General features: G+C 44.1%; 1 protein-coding gene across 1 annotated transcript in view; it reads right to left on the bottom strand.

The window, feature by feature from the left end:
* Positions 1 to 17,632, bottom strand: part of IRF6 (interferon regulatory factor 6) — a 39,930-nt gene extending 22,298 nt beyond the window's left edge. The window contains exon 1 of the mRNA XM_030303062.1: positions 17,592 to 17,632. The gene's annotated coding sequence lies outside the window, so the exon portion shown is untranslated. The remainder of the gene's footprint in view (positions 1 to 17,591) is intronic.
* Positions 17,633 to 18,703: the final 1,071 nt, after the last annotated feature.

Genomic DNA, 18,703 nt, shown 5'->3' with positions numbered 1-18,703 from the left:
GTGAGTCTGAGTTTCAGGCTGTGAGATGTATGTTTCAACACAGAGGCATTGATTTATAGCTATAGGGAATCTGGGAATTCCTCTCTCCTGCTCCCAGGCAGCTCTTACTTGGTGAGGACTCATTCACCACCCAGAGGCTTTAACCTCAACAATACCAAACATATGACAATAAAGCCATGTGACCCAAATCCCACTCTTCTCCGCTGAGCAGGGTGCGGAGCAACTGGGACTGCTCCCAGTGGTTCAGGACAGTGGAGAATTTAGTGTCCCTGGAGTCAGTAACAGCAATAGGCTGCGTTATTTGTCAGCGGGTCTGTTGAAGAGGGGGTGAGGACATCAAACTGAACAATACAATTCTGGTCTCTCTCAGAGGAATTCAGACCCCATCCAGCCTTCTGGAAGGCATTTTGGAGCCCATCAATTGGCATTTGGGGGAATTCAGACCCCATCCAGCCTTCTGGAAGGCATTTTGTAGCCCAAGTCCTACCCTTATTTATCTCTGGCTCCATCCAAGTGTTTCAAGGTACTGGGGCTACAGATGAACCTAACACATTGCCTAAACTGTAGCCTGAATTGTTGCCCCTTCCTCTGTCTCCTTACCCTGTATAGAGGGTCCCAGAATGTGATCCAAATTCGAGGCTTATTGAGATTTCTGTAGTGGAAGCTGCAGCAAAAATAATTTATAAATGAATCTCACTTTCTAGCCCAGGCAATCAAACAGATTTTGGTTTGAGATTTTAGGTGAATTCCCCACTAAAGTGTTCAGAATTATTAGTTTCTGACTCTCTTTTTATCCTTGAACTAAGCCAAGTGGTGGTAAGTGTCCTCAAAGGAATAGTTTTCTTTATTCCAAATTTGGATCTATGTGGGAAGAGGAGGAAAAACAAAGTCCAGTAAATCACTTAGAAGTAAGCTCTCTCCCAGAGGTCCTCCCATCATTCTTCCTCCCCTCCAGTGTCAGTCAGAGACTCCACTTCCACCCCCCCCCAGGCCCCACCCCACCCCCCCCCCCCAGGCAAAAGAAGGTTCCACTGGCCCTGCAGACATAAGAGCCAAATAAGAAACTGCCATGAATGTGAAGATTCACAGTCCTGATCTTATTTTATTTTAAGCTTATTTATTTATTTATTTTTGAGAGAGAGAGAGAGACAGAGACAGAGAGACAGAGAGAGACAGAGAACACATATGAGCAGGCAAGGGGCAGAGAGAGAGGGGAGACATAGAATCTGAAGCAGGCTCCAGGCTCTGAGCTGTCAGAGCAGAGCCCCACAGGGGGCTCAAATTCACAAACACACAAACTGGGAGATCATGACCTAAGCTGAAGTTGGATGCTTAACAGACTGAACCACCCAGGTGCCCCATCACAGTCCTGATTTTAAATACGCTGCCCTGTCAGGACAGAGCAGTGTCCCAATTTTGACTTCATGGGCAGTACTGAACAACATATCCCATGATGTTATGCTGTTGTAAAATGAGACTGTGGGCATGAAAGCTTTCTGAACTTGGTCAAGTGTGGATGGGAGGGATCATCACTGTGGTTATCTACTCTGTTTTCTCATGTAAATCAATCTCTGGTCTCAGCAGCTAGGGGACAGAGGGCAGCAAGGGGACTTGAGGGCAGCAAGGCACAGACCAGACAGGAGCTCTCGTGAGCCAGGAGTTCCTACCAGTGTCAGGCTCAAGGCTAAGCTACCTGAGCACTGGACATGTGTTGACTTCAGCAAAATGAGTTATCTGGGGATACAGAATCCTATGGGGGGGGGGGCAATGTGGTAAGAAATTGGACTTCTGTTCAATAAGACTGATTGACCAAATGTGTTTTATCTGTTTTCCCCCCCCCCCCCCCCCCCCCCCCACCATTCTGGTACAACCACAAGGTTAAGAAGAGGACAAAAAGCATTGGGGAGGGGTAGGATAAGAAGGTATGAGAGATTTCAACAAAAATATTAGGAGATGAAATATTCTCTCAACAAAAATAAGGAGTGGGGAGGGCCAATGTTTTGGTTATAAAGCTTTCAGTACTATTTGATTTTTAAGGCAGATAAACATAATATTTAAGAATGATATTATCATCACATATTTTTAAAGACAAAAGAAAAAGCACGTGGGAGTCAGGGGACCGGACTATCAGACCTTTCTTTGGCATTCAGACCATTCTTTTGGCTTGTGGCTGTTGCTGTCTGAGCCTGAACCCCTTTGTGGGAAGGACCTGAGCAAATTCCACAAGCACCTTCTCGTCCAAACAATTCCTAGTTCTGTGGTCAAATTCTAGAGACAGCGCTGATGTCCTCAGAAAAACAACCTATGTTTGGGATGAATCAAAACTTGTCTCAAATTTCCCTTCTCTCAACTTCTAGTTGCATGAACGAGCTGGACCTCAGTTTATTCATCTCTTACATGAGGATACTACTTCACAGTATTGACAAGAAGATCAAATTAAATAAATAAAACAAGAATAAGTCTATGCAAATGTTATTTTTTTCCACCATCTTTAGGCGAGGATCTGGTGCGGTTCTGGGCACCAGGCATTCACTTCATAGAAACCTGGAAAATTCAGAAGCGAGTTACTATATGTTTATTCTTGGGGCAGGGAGGATATGAAGCCCTTCATTTCTGTTGATTGGATTAGGGGCAAGGTCCAAGTGTGGATCTCAGAGCCTAGTGAATAATTCCTTTGAGGAGAAGGGCAGACCAGGGAGAGTATAAATGAGAGGTTCTTTAACCAAGCAACAGCCCCACCTCACACCCCTCCACCCTCTCCAACCCCCCCCTCCAGTGTGGGAACTTTCTCTTAACACAGTCTACATACCCAGCCTCAACCTAGATCAGCCTCCTATCCAATAACTTGTGGTTTTGCAGAAAAGGTACGGATGATGTCCACAGGGATTTCCATGCTCTTGAGGGGCTCTGGACTGGCACACTAATTTCCACACTAATTTATCCACGTCACCTAAGGCTTTAGTTGTATAGCATTCAAAAAGCTCATTCGACCTGGTCACTGCCTGTAGAAACCTGCCGCCTGAACCCCACCTCAATTCCCACAGCCTGAACCCCAATTTGTCTGAGTTAAGCTGAGGCCTAAAAGGTGACTGGATGCCATGGGGGGTTAGCAGGAAGGGAGGAAGGGAAGATGTACATACCAATGTAAGAGTTAAGTGTTGATCTCATGTAACTCCTGGCCAGGAGAACCCCAGAGTCAAGAGCAAAGAAGGTTCAGGTCTTTCCTCACACAGACCCAGACCAGAGGCCTGAGGCCATCCCACACGAAAAACACAAGCATCATTCCCTCATTCATCATTCGGTAAATATTTACTGAACACCTACTATATGCCAGACAAATTCCCTGCCCTCATGAAACTTACCACCTCCTATTGTCATCTTCTATTGGTACTGAAGCCCTCTGTTTAAACTTTCACTTATGAGTCCTTCTGCTATTGTAACTACCTCCTATCCGCCAGCTTCCAGCCCCATTCTAATCTATCCTGCAGTCCTTTGTGAGCTCTGACCCCATTCACTTTCCTGCTCAAAAACATTGTGACTTCCCAAGGTTTATTGAATCAAAGCACTATTCACTCATCCAACACATGTTTATTGTGTATCTACTATGTGCCGGGCTCTGTTCTAGGTTCTGGGGGATACAGCAGTGAGCAGGACACATAAGAACTTCTGCTCTCATAGTACTTAGATTCCAGTGGGGAGAGACAGAAAATAAGCAAGATAAATAAGTGAAGCAAGTAAAGCACATTGGTTGGTAATAAGTTCCAAGGAGAACAATAAGGCAACCGAGGTTAGGGAGGGGAGGGGGCAGGGAAGAAGTAAAATTTTAGATAGACTAACTAGGGAGAAGATGACATTTGAGTAGAGATCTAAGAAAGTGTTGGATGGAGCTGTGTAGATAGCAGAGGGAAGATGGTTCCTGAAAGAGGGGCGATCAAATGAAAAGATCCTGAGGTAAGCACGTACTTGCTCATTAAAGGAGGGTCAGGGAGGTCAGAATGAGGTTCAGTGGCTGGAACAGAGCAAGGAGTGAGGGGAAAGTGTTGGGATACAAGGTGTGAGAGGTAATGACTTTAGCTTTTACTCTAAGGCAGATAGGGAGCCACTAGGGGCTTTAGAGTAAGCGCAACAAGGTGTGACTTGTTTTGCAGCATCGCTCTGGCTGCTGTGTTTAAGACAGGAAGAATGGAGAAAAAGGCCAAGCAGGGAGTCTAATTGGAAGGCCCCTCTCTCACCCTAGTCTGCTTTTCCAACCACATCTCTTAACCATTTCACAACTCTACAGCCCTCATAGACTCTTCCCAGAGCACACGTTACAGCTGCTGGCCTACCATTCGCGAAATTACCACCACTTGGAATATCAATACGACAACAGGAACAATAGCTGTTACTTACTAAGCATCAATAACTCCAGTCAAATGTGGTTTTTGAAATATTATCAGATGTCACTCACAGACATTATTTCATTCCATGTTTATATTTTGTTCCTATTTATTGGGAAAGCTGAGGCTTTTTACAAATTGTCACCAACTGGGAAGGTCCCTGGGCCCAACTGTAAGATGTAAAACAAGTGCTGTCCCTCAGGTCTCAAATGGACCATTTCTATCTTTGAGGGTCTCCACGCCATGTGACTCTCTGGGTACTTCCTCACAGAAAGTCTGAACAAATGGGGAGAGTTATGTTTAAAATGACCCTGACAGGTCAATATCAATTTTCTGGATTGAAAAATAGAAGCCAAAAACATTTGGGCAGAGAAAATAACATTGCAAATGGTCAGAGGTACCATGTGGGAAGGTCAGGAGGTTTCAATTTGCTGGAGCTTTAGCATTTGTAGGGACGAATTAGGCAGGAAACAGACCTAAAAGGCCTTGAATGTCATATCCAAGAGCCAGGCTTTCACCTCTTTATAGTCCGGGAGGATGGAAAGGTTTTAACTAAACAAACAAATAAAAATATTCTTTAAGTTTGAGCAAGATAAGAGTGCCTGAAAATGTGCAGACTGTGGCTACCTGGAGAAAATGCTTTCCTTTTAAGGGAAGCAGACACTAAGCTCTAGCTGATAGTTGCCATGCAGAAAGACAGGCCCAGCCTTGCCACTGGGAAATCTAGACTTTATGTAAAACTTTGTATACGTTCACAACACGTTTAAAGAAACAAATTTAATTACATGAGCCATATAAAACACTCCATGGGAGCTGCTATTTGGGGGGGTTCTGCCCTGGAGTATAAATGAGTTCCAGGAAGATAGGGACTTTGTCTTGTTTCCACTGTGTTCTCAGCGGAGAACTTGGCACAGGGTCTGGCACACATTAAGTGTTCAATACATATTTATTCCGTGCATACGTAGGGGTTAGGTATTAGTATTCCCCCTTACACTTTAGGAAACTGAGGCTCATCGAGGATAATAGATCACACGGGAAGTGGCCATACTCTGGCTCAGGAGCAAATCTCTGAACTTCAAATGAGATAAAATGACTCATAGGAGAGATCAATTAAGAGTAGAAACAGTTCGTCTGTCCCTTACACCACCCCCTATCCCAGGGCTGTTCCCACTTGTTACCAAAATCTCATGTATGGCGCTACCTGGTTTTAACTCCCCTGGGATACTTCCGATCCCACTCTGTTGGGACTGTTTTTTCCCCTATTTTGTTCAGACCTAGGAATTAGAGACGAGGCAGCCCACACACCACCTGTCCCTCCCCAGCACAGTGACATCTGCATAACGTTGGGCTGCTAACAGTAGCAGCTTCTCTCCTTGGCCTTTCAAATCCAAGGAAGGACCCACCAGGCCTTCCCTGGCCAGGTGCCTGGCTGACAAATCCCTTAGCATAGCCAAGTATCTTCAACGCTCTTGCTGTTCTAGTTCACTAGTTACAAAACATTATCTGCAGAGCCGGGCATTGCTGCTGCATAAATAGAAATGGAAGGAGGTAACAAAATAGTAGAGCCAGTGAGTGGGGATTTGGGGAAATAAAACACTAATCTTTGAAGCTTCTAAAATAAGAGGCAGGATTTCTAAGAAGATCTACTCAGTTGACATGAAATCAATCCTTGCTTCTTCCCTTTAATCTAATCAGACAGGTTAGTTAGTCAATCAACAAACATTTATTGTGCAGGGCTCAACATACTTCTGGAAGTGCAGGTCATGATTTGAATGATGCCCATGAACTGAGTGTGTCATACTTCGTTCATATATTCATGTACTTTTAATTCATTAAGAAAGGATGAGGAGGGAAAGAAACACTAGCATGTTTTACCCAGAGGGGTAAATGTTTAATCCAGAGGGGAAAGTTGTTCTTCCCCAATACGATTCTAAGAGTGATTTACCAATATTAGCTTTTCTGGAATCTTCCCAGCATCTTGTACTTTGAAGGAACAGCTGCAGCTCAGTGCCCTGCCTTCTATACAGCACTGCCAGCCAATCGGCCAGGTTCATCTTGCCCACCACCATTTTCCTTAAATGGCTTTAGTTCCAAGTACATCGGGGGCATTTTTAAAAATTTGTTAAGAGAGTCTTACCCGAGGTCACTCAGCTGGTAAACGGTGAGTGGGAAGCTGACCCGCCCTATCTGACTGACTTCGTGCCCTTTCCATTAAGTCATGAGGGGGAACCGAAGCTTTGGAATGTTAATCGTGCCCAAGGGCCGAAGTAATATCCCAGGATGTAAATGTGTGTGACCATCTGTCTGTCCTGGGGGCGTGAAGAAGGCAACATGCTCTGCCCTTGACCCTAACTGACTGAGCCCAGGGGCCAGCTCTGGAGATTTAGGGGCCTGGGAACCAGTGTGCCTGTGTCTGGAGGCCCTGAGAGTTTCGCTCTGTTTCAGAGCAGGCACTGCCAGCTCCCAGTTACTATTCTGTGCTGTGGCAAGTGCCAGCTTGTCTCCCCTTCCCGCCCAGCCCAGGAACCCTCCGGCATTTCTAGTTCAGGCCCAGACCCGTCCTGGCAGCCTGGATTCCACTGCCGAGGCTGGAAGCTCATCTCAGCCTAGTGACCATCTTGCTCTGGTTTTTGTCACAGGAGAATTGTGATTCCAGCAGTTTTGGGAGTTGGGGGTGGGCGGCCACAGATGTCTCGCTCAAACTACAGAGTGGTGGGGTGGAGGTCAGGGTGCAGAGAAGGAAAGACGGGAGAGAAGCGGGGAGGGGACGCTTTAGACATTCCACTCCTGAGGCTGTTTCATCCCAAATCCAAGGTAAATAAAGGAGTTGGGGAGGCTGGACTGGACCCAGCAGCCCAGCCCTGAGTTCTAGCCCTGACAGAACTGAAAGGAGGACTTTCTGGCATTCCCACACGGGGGTGGGAAAGAGGCTGGGTCTGGGCAGGTCTGAGGAGCCCTTGTTCCCTATGGCCCTGGGGGGAACACGCCCGGATTTGCTGACCTCTCTGGTAGGAGTCTATCAGGTAGGAAGCCCAGCCTCTGATGGCACTTGCTGTGTGTGGGCGTGTATAAGCAAATTGTGTAGTGCATTTGTGCATTTAGTGTTTATCTGAAATTCAAATTTAACGGGGAGTCCCAGTATAGGGGAGTGAGGTGACACTTCAGTCCCTCTGCCCCTCCAATTTCAGTGAGATGAGGGCCAGTTTCTGGCATGTATCCCTGCTTTAACCTGATCCCCACCTTACAGCAAGAGAATTCCTTGGGCATTGGCATTCCAAGACAGCGCCCGTGCCCCAGCCCCCACATAGCTAGGGCCCCTCTGCCTTCAGTTCTGAAACTCCAAAGACTTTCATGTCAAGTATTAATGCTCCATCCTGGAGCCCCTTTGAAGATGAAAAGCCCTCCTGAGAAGTGAAGGGCTCTGTTGTTGTAATTAACATAATTACAAGCAATTTTTCCCATAGCCCTGTGGAAAACTGGGGGACCTCACTTCTTGTAAGAAATACCTACCTCGCTCTCCCAGGAGAAGGCCAACCTCTTCTAATCCAGCACTAGGGTAGATGTCCCTGCCAGCCCCGGTCCCCAGTACCACCCACCTTGACTTAGACTTGGTTTTTGTTTCTGGTTTTGTTTTGCTTTTACCTTTTCAGATGATTCATCACCACGACAAGGGATCCACCTTTCTGGGCACAGTAGCCACCCTCTCCCGGGACACGTCTGTGCCTACCTTCCTGGGTTGAAAACACTCGGTGAATGATAAAGCTGAAAGCTACTATTTCTACCCGAGTCCTGGACGAGACAGAAGGGATGTCAGCTGCCTCTCTCAACCCAAATGCCCTGACGACTGGGAGCAAACTCTTCCCTGATTCGAAGAATCAGTTGCCACTGTGCAGAGTGACTATGTGGGAGGACACGTAAGCATTTCCCTGCAGAGGTAGCTGGTCACACAATGGTAGCCAGGGCAGCTAAAGGCCAGGCCCAGAGGCCCTGAACAGAGTCTGTGGTCTTAACCGTTTCTAGGATTGCATCCTCCTGCTGTCCCCAGGGAGGCGATCATCTCTTCCACAGAAGGAGCCACGGCATTTCCTTCTCTAAAGGTTTAGCATAGAGGAGGTGCTCAGCATTACTAATTGTGCCAAATGAATCTGTCTGTGCTAGGCCAAAGAAACATCTCTGTCTCTCTCTGGATTCCCAGGGCTCTAAACAGTTTTTGGGTTTCCTGGCGTACCAACGTATGACTCGTCTCTGACCTGTTATGTGAGTGTCAAAACTTATAGAAACGTCCGACATGGTTACTGTTGGCAGTGCAAACTGCCCAACTGCCCAAACTGTCTGTAAGTTCAAGAATTTTAGACTGTAGACTGATGATGGCAAATTAGTGAGATGTTATAAAATTTCCCCATCACCCAAAATCTGTCTTCAATACCTTTGTATCGGCCTTACCCTAGGCTCCTTAGGAAATCAGAACAAAGAAGAATCCTGGACTCCAGAAGAATATGCCCTCAGGGCCTGGTCATTATAACCAGCTCCTTTCCCCACAGTACACGTGTACACACGCATGCACGCACACATACATGCACACACACACACACACACACGCATATACTCATCTGGGATGGCAGAGCCAACTCCTCCTCACCCTTCCTGTTTCATTCCATTTAATTTAATAGGAACTTGCACTTAGAGAGTAAATAATGCTCAACAACAATAACAGCTCATTATTATTGATCTAGTCTCTTTGAGATTCAGAGTCAGCAGAACATGTCAGATGAACTTAGGGTATCTTGACAGGGGCTCAATGACAGACAGTTGTGATTAGGCTGCTGAAATGGTGTTCACCGTGACAGGGGAGAATCGGGACTGGTGTCCAAGGGCCTAGAGCCCATCAGAGGGGAGATCTGACTCTGAGAACAACATGAGGCTGATGCTGGAGCCTCCTTCCAACCCAACCAGCTTGACACTGCGGGAGTCCCTGGGGAAGTGGCTATCTGCTGAAGGGCTACACCATTGGGAGCTAGCTAACTCTGGCATGGCATGCGTAAGGCTGACTGTAACAAATTGGGGCAGCCAAGGTCAGGGAAGGGGAAGGCAGGGAAGAATGTCTGCTCTTGCCCCCTGGAACACAGCTAGGCTTCAGCAGTGACCGCTTAACATCAGTGTTAAGGGTCAGGACTGACCCTTTGGGCTGTGTTTGCACTGTTGAGAGATTTGGCCAAATCAGGGAGAAGACTGCACTTCCCGCTAACGTATGTGTGTAGAAGCTTGATGTCTTAGTCTGTTTGAGCTGTTATAACAGAATACCATAAACAGAAATCTTTTTATTTCAGTTCTGAGACTGGGATGTCCAAGATCATGGCACTGGCAGATACGGAGTTTGATGACAGCCGGCTTCCTGGTTCTTCTTGGCCATCTTTTCGCTTTGTCCTCACATGGTGGAAAGGATGAGGGAGCTCTCTGGAGTCCCTTTTATAAGGGCACAAATTCCATCATGAGAGCTCCACCTTTATGAACTAATCATTTCCCAGAGGCCCTACCTCCAAATACTATTACCTTGGGGGTTAGGATTTCAACATATGAATTTTGGGGGGATACAAACATTCAGTCCGTTGTCCTCAGCATCACTGGGATTCCTATATTAAAAGAAATTCCTTCTTTTAGGTAAAGGCTGAAGCACAGGATCAACTTTGAAGAATGACTGCTCTTCAAGTAATATACTTAAGAAACAAATCTATCTTTCCTAAAAGAAAAGGGTAGAGTATCCTTCATTTTAAAATCAAGAATACAGTTCTCTTTCTTTTCTTTTAATGATTTTCAAGGTCTTTTTGTTTTCTGAAGAGAAAAGAGTGATTTCAGGGTATATTCCTGGGTGGTTGAAAAAAATTCCTCCTTGGATCTCAGCTACCAATGCTCAACCCTTACCCATGCTACCTTCCTTTCCCTTTCCAATGGAATCTGTCTTATCCCAAATACATTCACCATCATCCATGCTACCACCAGAAGGATTGCTGTTACAGTTACGTTAGGATTGGAGGATGCAGTGATCCAAACATTCATCTGGCTCTCAAACTCCAGCCCTGTCTTCAAGCAGAACTGGAGGACCTACAAGTTTGCAGAAGAAGGGTAGAAGAGTCCACTGTGCTCAACACTGAGCTGCAAACATCTCTGCAATCTGCCCTGGTGGACTTTTCACTGCAAGAATTTACAATAAATTCATGGAAGGACATCTTCAGTTACAAATTTTAGGTCTAAAGCTTTCAGTTTTAACCAGAATGAATGCATAGAGAAGAAAGCAAAGAGTAATAAAAAGCACACAAAGATGCTAGAAATCTTGTTCATGAGAAATGTATGGCTGTTAAATCTGAGAAAGGCCAATGTTTATTGGGGCTTCCCTATTTGAAGAAACCATCTGCCCCCCCAAATGGAAAGTAAATCATCAGCCAAGGAAAAAGATTGAGATCACTGAAGCCTACCACACCAGATGTGATAGGCTCCCCGGTTTAGCCTGTGATGTGAGTGCTACACTGGGGTAACAGTCAAATGTGGGAAAACATAAGAGCAGCTGCTGTTGATTTGGACTAATAGGCAATTATGGATTCAATTTCATTCGAGATGGTAATTCTTCATTTGTCAAAAAGTAGGATCACAATCTGTGCCCACAATCTATGCTTCTTCTTTCCAAAAGAAAAAAAAAATTCTCATAAATTGTCACATAGATGGACTGGCGGTAGAAGAGTCAAGATTTTCTCGGGCAACTTGACATGTAAAAGACAAATGATAAAAAAATGCATCACCTTTAAGTCAGGCCATCACAGGCTGGATTAATCATTCCCCTTTTCTGCTGTCCCAGTGCATGGCTCATAGTTTCATTAAAGAATTGATCATGTCGTGATGTCATGGAGAATGACTTTGAGGGCTGCCCCTTCCCTCTGGACTGTGAGCTCCCTGAAGCTAGGGCTTTTGTTTGATTCTTTCACATGAATTGCCTTGGCACTCAGTATATTCCCAGAGTGCAGTGGTCACAATGATTACTCAACAAGCAGATACCCTCCTGGTGATATACTGGACCCAGTGACACATATAAAGTGTAAACTCGGGGCGCCTGGGTGGCGCAGTCGGTTAAGCGTCCGACTTCAGCCAGGTCACGATCTCGCGGTCCGGGAGTTCGAGCCCCGCGTCGGGCTCTGGGCTGATGGCTCGGAGCCTGGAGCCTGTTTCCGATTCTGTGTCTCCCTCTCTCTCTGCCCCTCCCCCGTTCATGCTCTGTCTCTCTCTGTCCCCAAAATAAATAAACGTTGAAAAAAAAAAAATTAAAGTGTAAACTCATTTAGTACTTAATATATGACTGAGATTTGAATCCAGTCCATCTAAATCCAGTATCCACAGTCTTAGCATCTTTTTTTTTTTAATCTTCTTTGTAAACCTACATTTCCTGAGAAGGATCAGTCGGTAAATGGAAGAAAGTATCAGCTTTCCTCCTTCTCCAGGGGCTGCTCCTTCTCAGTCACCTTGCTTGTTCTTCCTCAACAGCGACCCTCACCCCCAGCCTCTTAAATTTGCAGGGCCTGAGGGCTCATTTCTCAGACCCCTTCTCTGTATTTACACTAGGTGATGTAATTCTGTCTTATTCATATGCTGACCACTCACAGATGTGCTTGGGCCTCCTGGCATCTTGGATCTCTCCCCGGAAGCGCAGATATGCACACATCTCTGTGCAGCTCTGACTACCTCTTGGATCTCTCTACTTGGATGTCTAATAAAATTCTCAAGCACATGTAAATCAAATGACCTTTTTTTGTTAGATACATGGGTGCAGGATCTCTGAGGCCAAAAAGGCAGAACAGAAGAAGTTAATAGCTGTGGGGAGCAACACCCTTAGGTTGGCCCAGTGGATGCCCTTGTGTTGTAACAAGGCCCTGCACAGGGACCAGCATGGGTGGGTGTGGATTTCATAAATCTACTTCACTATAGTCTCTACTTAGGATGCTTCTATCGGGGACATTTGAGATGCTAGTTTCAAAAATGTTGAGAAGTGTAAGGAAGTATTTGGTAAAAATATGAAAAAGTCTCCAAAGTCTTGGTGGGCAGCATGGATAGCAAAATAACTGCTTAGGGGAGGCATCAAAAAGGAAGATTTAATACCCTTGTCCCCTACACCAAACATTATGATTTCTCTGAAGTCCCAATCTGATCACATAATCCCCTTGTCCGAAATGCTTTAATGGCTTCTTAGCTTATGTGGGGTTGGGCCTAAACCCCCCAGCAAGATGTGCAAGGCCTTTAACGGACTGCCACCTTCCCTGTTGGCCTCACCAACTACTCCTCTCTCAACGATGCACCCCAGCAACATGGGCTTGCAGTTTTCCAAACACATCTTTACGCCTTTACTCGTGTTATTCCGTCTCCATGGAGTATTCTTTCCCTACTGTTCACCTGGGAAACCCTGACTCAGCATAGCCTCTGTGCAGCTCCCCATGACCCTCTCCCTTCCCTCCACAGAAGAATGAGTTTCTTTATCCTCTGGGTTCCTAGAACCCCTTCTACATCCTTCTAATACAGATTTTATTTTATTTTTTTAAAGCTTTATTTATTTAAGTAGTGTCCACACCCAACATAGGCTCAAACTCATGATCCCAAGATCAAGAGTCACACGCTTTTCCAACTGAGCCAGCCAGGTACTTCCTAATATAGATTTTAGCCCATGATGATGCAATTATTTAATTGCTTTGTCTCTCCAGATAGACTATGAGATCTTCAAGGGAAAAGTCTGAGGTTGGAGCTTTTAAAATCCTTGATGTCTAACTGGAGTGTTATGCTTGATGTCTAACTGGAGTGTATTATGCTAAATGAAATAAGTCAGTCAGAGAAAGACAGATACTGTATGTTTTCACTCATATGTGGAACTTGAGAAACTTAACAGAAGACTATGGGGGAAGGAGAGGGGGAAAATAGTTACAAACAGAGAGGGAGGGAGGCAAACTATAAGATACTCTTAAATACAGAGAACAAACTGAGGGTTGATGGGGGGGGAGGGAGGAGAGGAAAATGGGTGATGGGCATTGAGGAGGGCACTTGTTGGGATGAGCACTGGGTGTTGTATGTAAGCGGTGAATCACAGGAATCTACCCCCAAAACCAAGAGCACACTGTATACACAGTATGTCAGTCAACTTAACAATAAACTATATTAAAAATAAAATAAAATAAAATAAAATAAAATAAAATAAAATAAAATAAAATAAAATAAAATAAAATCCTTGATGCCCAGCATCATGCCTGGAATACAGCAACTGTTTAGTAAATGTTTGATAAATGAGTGAATGTGTGCATGCAGAGCCCTGCCCCAAAATATGAAAAATAGAGTATAGTTGTACCAATATTCCACTAGAAGAGGATATGTAAAGCTTTCTCCCCTCTAGCATAGCATTTTAGGCTCCATCTCAATCAGATTAATATAATCTGATAAAGTATTTCATTTTTAGGCTTGACCTAATATAAATGAATCTCTAATAAACCTGAGGAAACATATTTATTAAAAGTCACTATCTTCCAGGCTCTGGGTTTGACAATGGGAACTTGTTATGGGTACAGATGAACAGAAAGGGTAGGAACTATATATATCAATATTTTATATTTCTACGTACACTTAAGTGCATTACAAAGCTTTTCTTTTCTCACACATAATTGCATTTTCTAAAATGTGCTCCACCTTGAAAATGTATTGCTCCATACACAATAAATGCTGTGGAATCCGATGACTACACAGGTTTCTAATTTCCTGTTGTCCTATATCCTTCATATCCTGTCTTGAACACACACACACACACACACACACACACACACACACGCACACGCTGTCCATGAAGTCGGCCGAAACAACTCATACAGACTAAGATCTAGAATCTAGATCAATTTGGAATTCAATCCTAATGGTCAATGAATGTGACTGACGGACAAATGCTCAATGGTAGCAGACCCACCCCGGCCCCAAACCCCACCCTGGTCCTAAAACAACATCTTGGCTGCTTCCTGGGCATCGACATTTCTTGGTTCAGCATTTATCACAGAGTATTGCAATCATAATCTGCATACTTATCCATATCTAAACCAGACTGCAAACTCCTTTAAGAGACCAGCATGGACCGTATTCTTTCTCCTAGCCTCAGCTGCTAGCATAGACCTGGCATGTGGTGTCTAGTCTATGTATTTTTTAATGAATAAACTCATTTTATTATAAGGGTAGTGAGATACTAATTTCTACCAGCATTCTCAGGGAGAGGCTGGAATGCTTTGGGGTGTATATAGATGCATGTGTATACATGTGGTGGAGAAGCTGGTCTTGTGTGTAGGAAACTATCTGATTTAAGCCCTCTAGAGGAGAGGAGATAAATGTGTGGGTGTGCATAAGAACTTTCCCCAGAGCCCTCCCAAATAAGTAGTTGAGATGTCTGAACTTCCGTCATTAGAAAGGCATACCTTTGCATTACATATGGCTCCCTATCAATGTATCTTGAATCCATGTGTCCTTGCTATTACATAAGTTATCACATTAGTTGCAGCATTCAAATATCTTCAGTATCTGATCTATAGCTTCAAATCGTACACCCCTGGCCCACTCACCTCCTAATTTCCACACCCACCCCACTGAGAATCTGAGATAGACCTCTGCTAACTTTTTGTAGTTTGCATTAGAAAGTGGTTTGTTTATTCGTCTCTTAAAATATATAGTTATATATCAAATAATCTCTTTCAAACAATATACACCATAATATACGCAAGCGGTGAAAACACATCAATTTGTATAATTCCATAAGTTCATAATGGTACTAAAAATAAAACAAAAACTTGACTAATTACCATTAGAAAACAGAGAATTGACTCCTTGTGTTGAAAATTTGTAAATGAAGGGAGGGAATCAACCATTTATTCTGCCTTTCCTATTGAAACTGTACCACTGGGTCACCAAAGTTTCGATAAGGGAGAAGTCGTCTTCATAGAGATAGTTCAGCAAGGGAGTGAGGAAGAAATAACAGAACTAGGATATCACCCCTGTGATAGAACTGGAATGCAACCTCTAATGAATTAATGAATTGAGACATTAAGCACCAATAGCTGGTAGCATCACAAATAACAGAAAATCACATTATATGCCTCCTGTAGGAAGCATAAAACACTAACTATAATGAAGTCTGATCAAAGTTCTAAGTCCAGCAACCTATCTGCAAGAAATATAGAGAACAGCAGAAGACCTTAAACCAAGAAAGTGTAAAGAAAAACAGGATGACATTTATGAAACAATGAAAAATTTGAACACCAACTAGATACACGATGTTATTAAATAATTGTTGTCATTTTTAGGTGAAATGCCATTATGGCTATTTTAATTTTTTATTAAAAAATTTTTTTAACCTTTATTTATTATTGAGAGACAAAGAGAGACAGAATGTGAGCAGGGGAGGGGTAGAGAGAGAGGGAGACACAGAATCTGAAGCAGGTTCCAGGCTCTGAGCTGTCAGCACAGAGCCTGACGCGGGGCTCAAACTCACGGACCGCGAGATCATGACCTGAGCCAAAGTCGGACGCTCAACCGACTGAGCCACCCAGGCACCTCTATTATGGCTATTTTTAAAGAAAAGAATCCTTATCTTGTCAAAATGCATACGACAATATTTACAGATGAAATAATATGATGTCTGGGATTTGTTTCAAAAATAATGTGGGGGTGAGGGAGGTCAGGGACAATGGTTGGGTGCATGTGTGAAATAAGATGGCCTTGTGTTGGCGATTGTTGAAGCTGAGTTATGGGGTACGTGTGAGTGCATTATACCATTTTGTCTGCTTTTGCATATACTTGAAATTTTCCAAAGAATAAGTTTTTTTCTTCTAAAGGTGTTAACCTTCCTGAATATTCTGATGTTCTTGTCCTAAGGGACAGCCACTTCTCTCCCACCTTTTGAGATCATTCTCCTAGGGAGTCTGGGGAATTGCAAATATCCTGGGAAAAGTTACATTAATCCATTAGTATCTCTGCACACTAGTTAAAAGATTATTTCCTGGGCTGTCTTTACCTCTGAAAATACTGAATGCCTGCAGATAAACATTAAAGAAAACCTTGGAGGAGGGAAAAGTAAGGGCTGAGTATGGGAAGAAGAAAGGAGAACAAATTTGGGCTTCATTAGGATTTTCCACATCCTTCACTATTTGGCTCATGCATCTTCTTTGTGTGGGTTTTTATTAGGAGAACTTTCACTGAAGGCATGAAAAAAATGTTTAAATTTTGGGTCCCTTTTTATGTTGTTAAAGGCTAGTATAAATACTTATAGGAAAAGAAGGAGTCTTTTTTCCTTGTCTAGTGAGCCAGCGATGAGACTGTTTGGGTGGGGCGAGGCACAGTTTTGCCTGAACCCGAGAACAGTCTAGACCTGTCCACAAGACCACAAGGACGTGGAAACCAGGAGACAGTAAGGAGTCATCTCAAGTGCTCAAGAGTATAGCTTTTTATAGAAGATCTCTGGAAGAACACCAAGGAACTGGTTGCCGCTGGGGAGAGAAGCTGGAGCACTCCGGACAGGGTGGGAGGGAAAATAAAGTATGACTTTATTGTTACAGTCAGATTATACTGTGGTTAGTGCCTTAAAATATATGATGACATTTTGCAAACAGCCTTTTGTTGACATAAGTACACCTTTTTATCTTCAAATTAGACAGAAGACAGATGTGTTTGTTTATGGTTTCCTTGGCTGGGCCAGCTGCTGACACCACTGGCTGTTTGCACATTTTCTTGATAGGCCTTCCCCTGCCCTCCCTACCCAATGCCAACCTCCCAGAATCTAACTGGGAGCAGTAGATGGTCACTAGAACCTAGAATAGGATTCTAGCAGTTCTAGTACAATTTCTCCACGGGAGACATGATATCAGTGAAAGCTCAAATGTTCCCACAGAAGCACCCCTAATAGAGCCAAGGGAACCCTCTCTTTGATGGCTCCCATTTTACCTTAAATATTCAGATGAATTCTGCAATCTCTGATTTATCACTTTGTTCTTCTAGAACATGATATTATATTATTATTAGGGGAAAAAGAGTTGCTATATTTATTCCATGAATTCCAGAAGCCCCGCACACCTGTGCCTGTTGCTGAAGTACAGAGTCTAGTTTTGTTTTGTGCTTCCTTCTGTTTATTTATTGAGGTTATTATTTACATACATTAAAACTCACCAGAGGCGCCTGGGTGGCTCAGTCGGCTGAGTGTCCCAGTTCGGCTCAGGTCATGATCTCACGGTCTGTGAGTTCGAGCGCTGTGTTGGGCTCTGTGCTGACAGCTGGGATCCTGGAGCCGGCTTCAGATTCTGTGTCTCCCTCGCTCTCTGCCCCTCCCCCACTCATGCTCTCTCTGTCAAAAATAAATAAACATTTAAAAAAACCTCACCAATTTTAACTGTACAATTTTTGTCATTGTATACAAGACGTAACGACTGCCACCATCAAGATATAGAATGTTCAGGGGCGCCTGGGTGGCGCAGTTGGTTGGGCGTCCGACTTCAGCCAGGTCACGATCTCGCGGTCCGGGAGTTCGAGCCCCGCGTCAGGCTCTGGGCTGATGGCTCGGAGCCTGGAGCCTGTTTCCGATTCTGTGTCTCCCTCTCTCTCTGCCCCTCCCCCGTTCATGCTCTGTCTCTCTCTGTTCCAAAAATAAATAAACGTTGAAAAAAAAAATTAAAAAAAAAAAAAAGATATAGAATGTTCACACTACCTTAAAAAAGTTTTTCCATCCCCTTTGTCCAAGTTCAGTTGAGACCCTCCAGTTTTACGGCATTCTCCAACATTGACTCTGGCTGATTTTAGGAAAGTCACTTTACTTCCCCTGATATGTTTCTGCTCTTGTAACATGATAAATGAAGGAATACATTTATTTCTAGGGACTCTTCCAGTACTTTCAGAAAACAAGGGAGTCGAGTGGGCGCTGGTATCCCAGCCTTAGGTCCCCATTCTTGATACAGCATACGCAGGTGGCCGATTCTAGTGGGTAAACGCCTGTGGTGGCGTCAAAGTTAGTTCCCCATCCTCTTTTGCCAGTATGTAACGTTTTCTTTATTACGATTATTGCTGTTTTTTTAGTGTGCAACGTTTACTAAGCATCCATTTCCTCATCTACAATATCGGGCTTATTAACAGGACCCCTTTGTGTGTGTACTGCCGTGACAATGAAGTGAGATGTGCCGCACCCTTAAATATTGGTTGGTCTTTTTATTATAGCATAACATAAAGTCAGGGCATTCGACCACCTCCGCTCCTGTACGTTTACGCGGGAGGATTCCCACAACCAAAAC

Source organism: Lynx canadensis, chromosome F1 (assembly GCF_007474595.2).
Source record: "Lynx canadensis isolate LIC74 chromosome F1, mLynCan4.pri.v2, whole genome shotgun sequence".
NCBI lineage: Eukaryota > Metazoa > Chordata > Mammalia > Carnivora > Felidae > Lynx > Lynx canadensis.
Note: the sequence above shows the minus strand (reverse complement) of the source record. Positions and strands in the feature narration are given on the sequence as shown.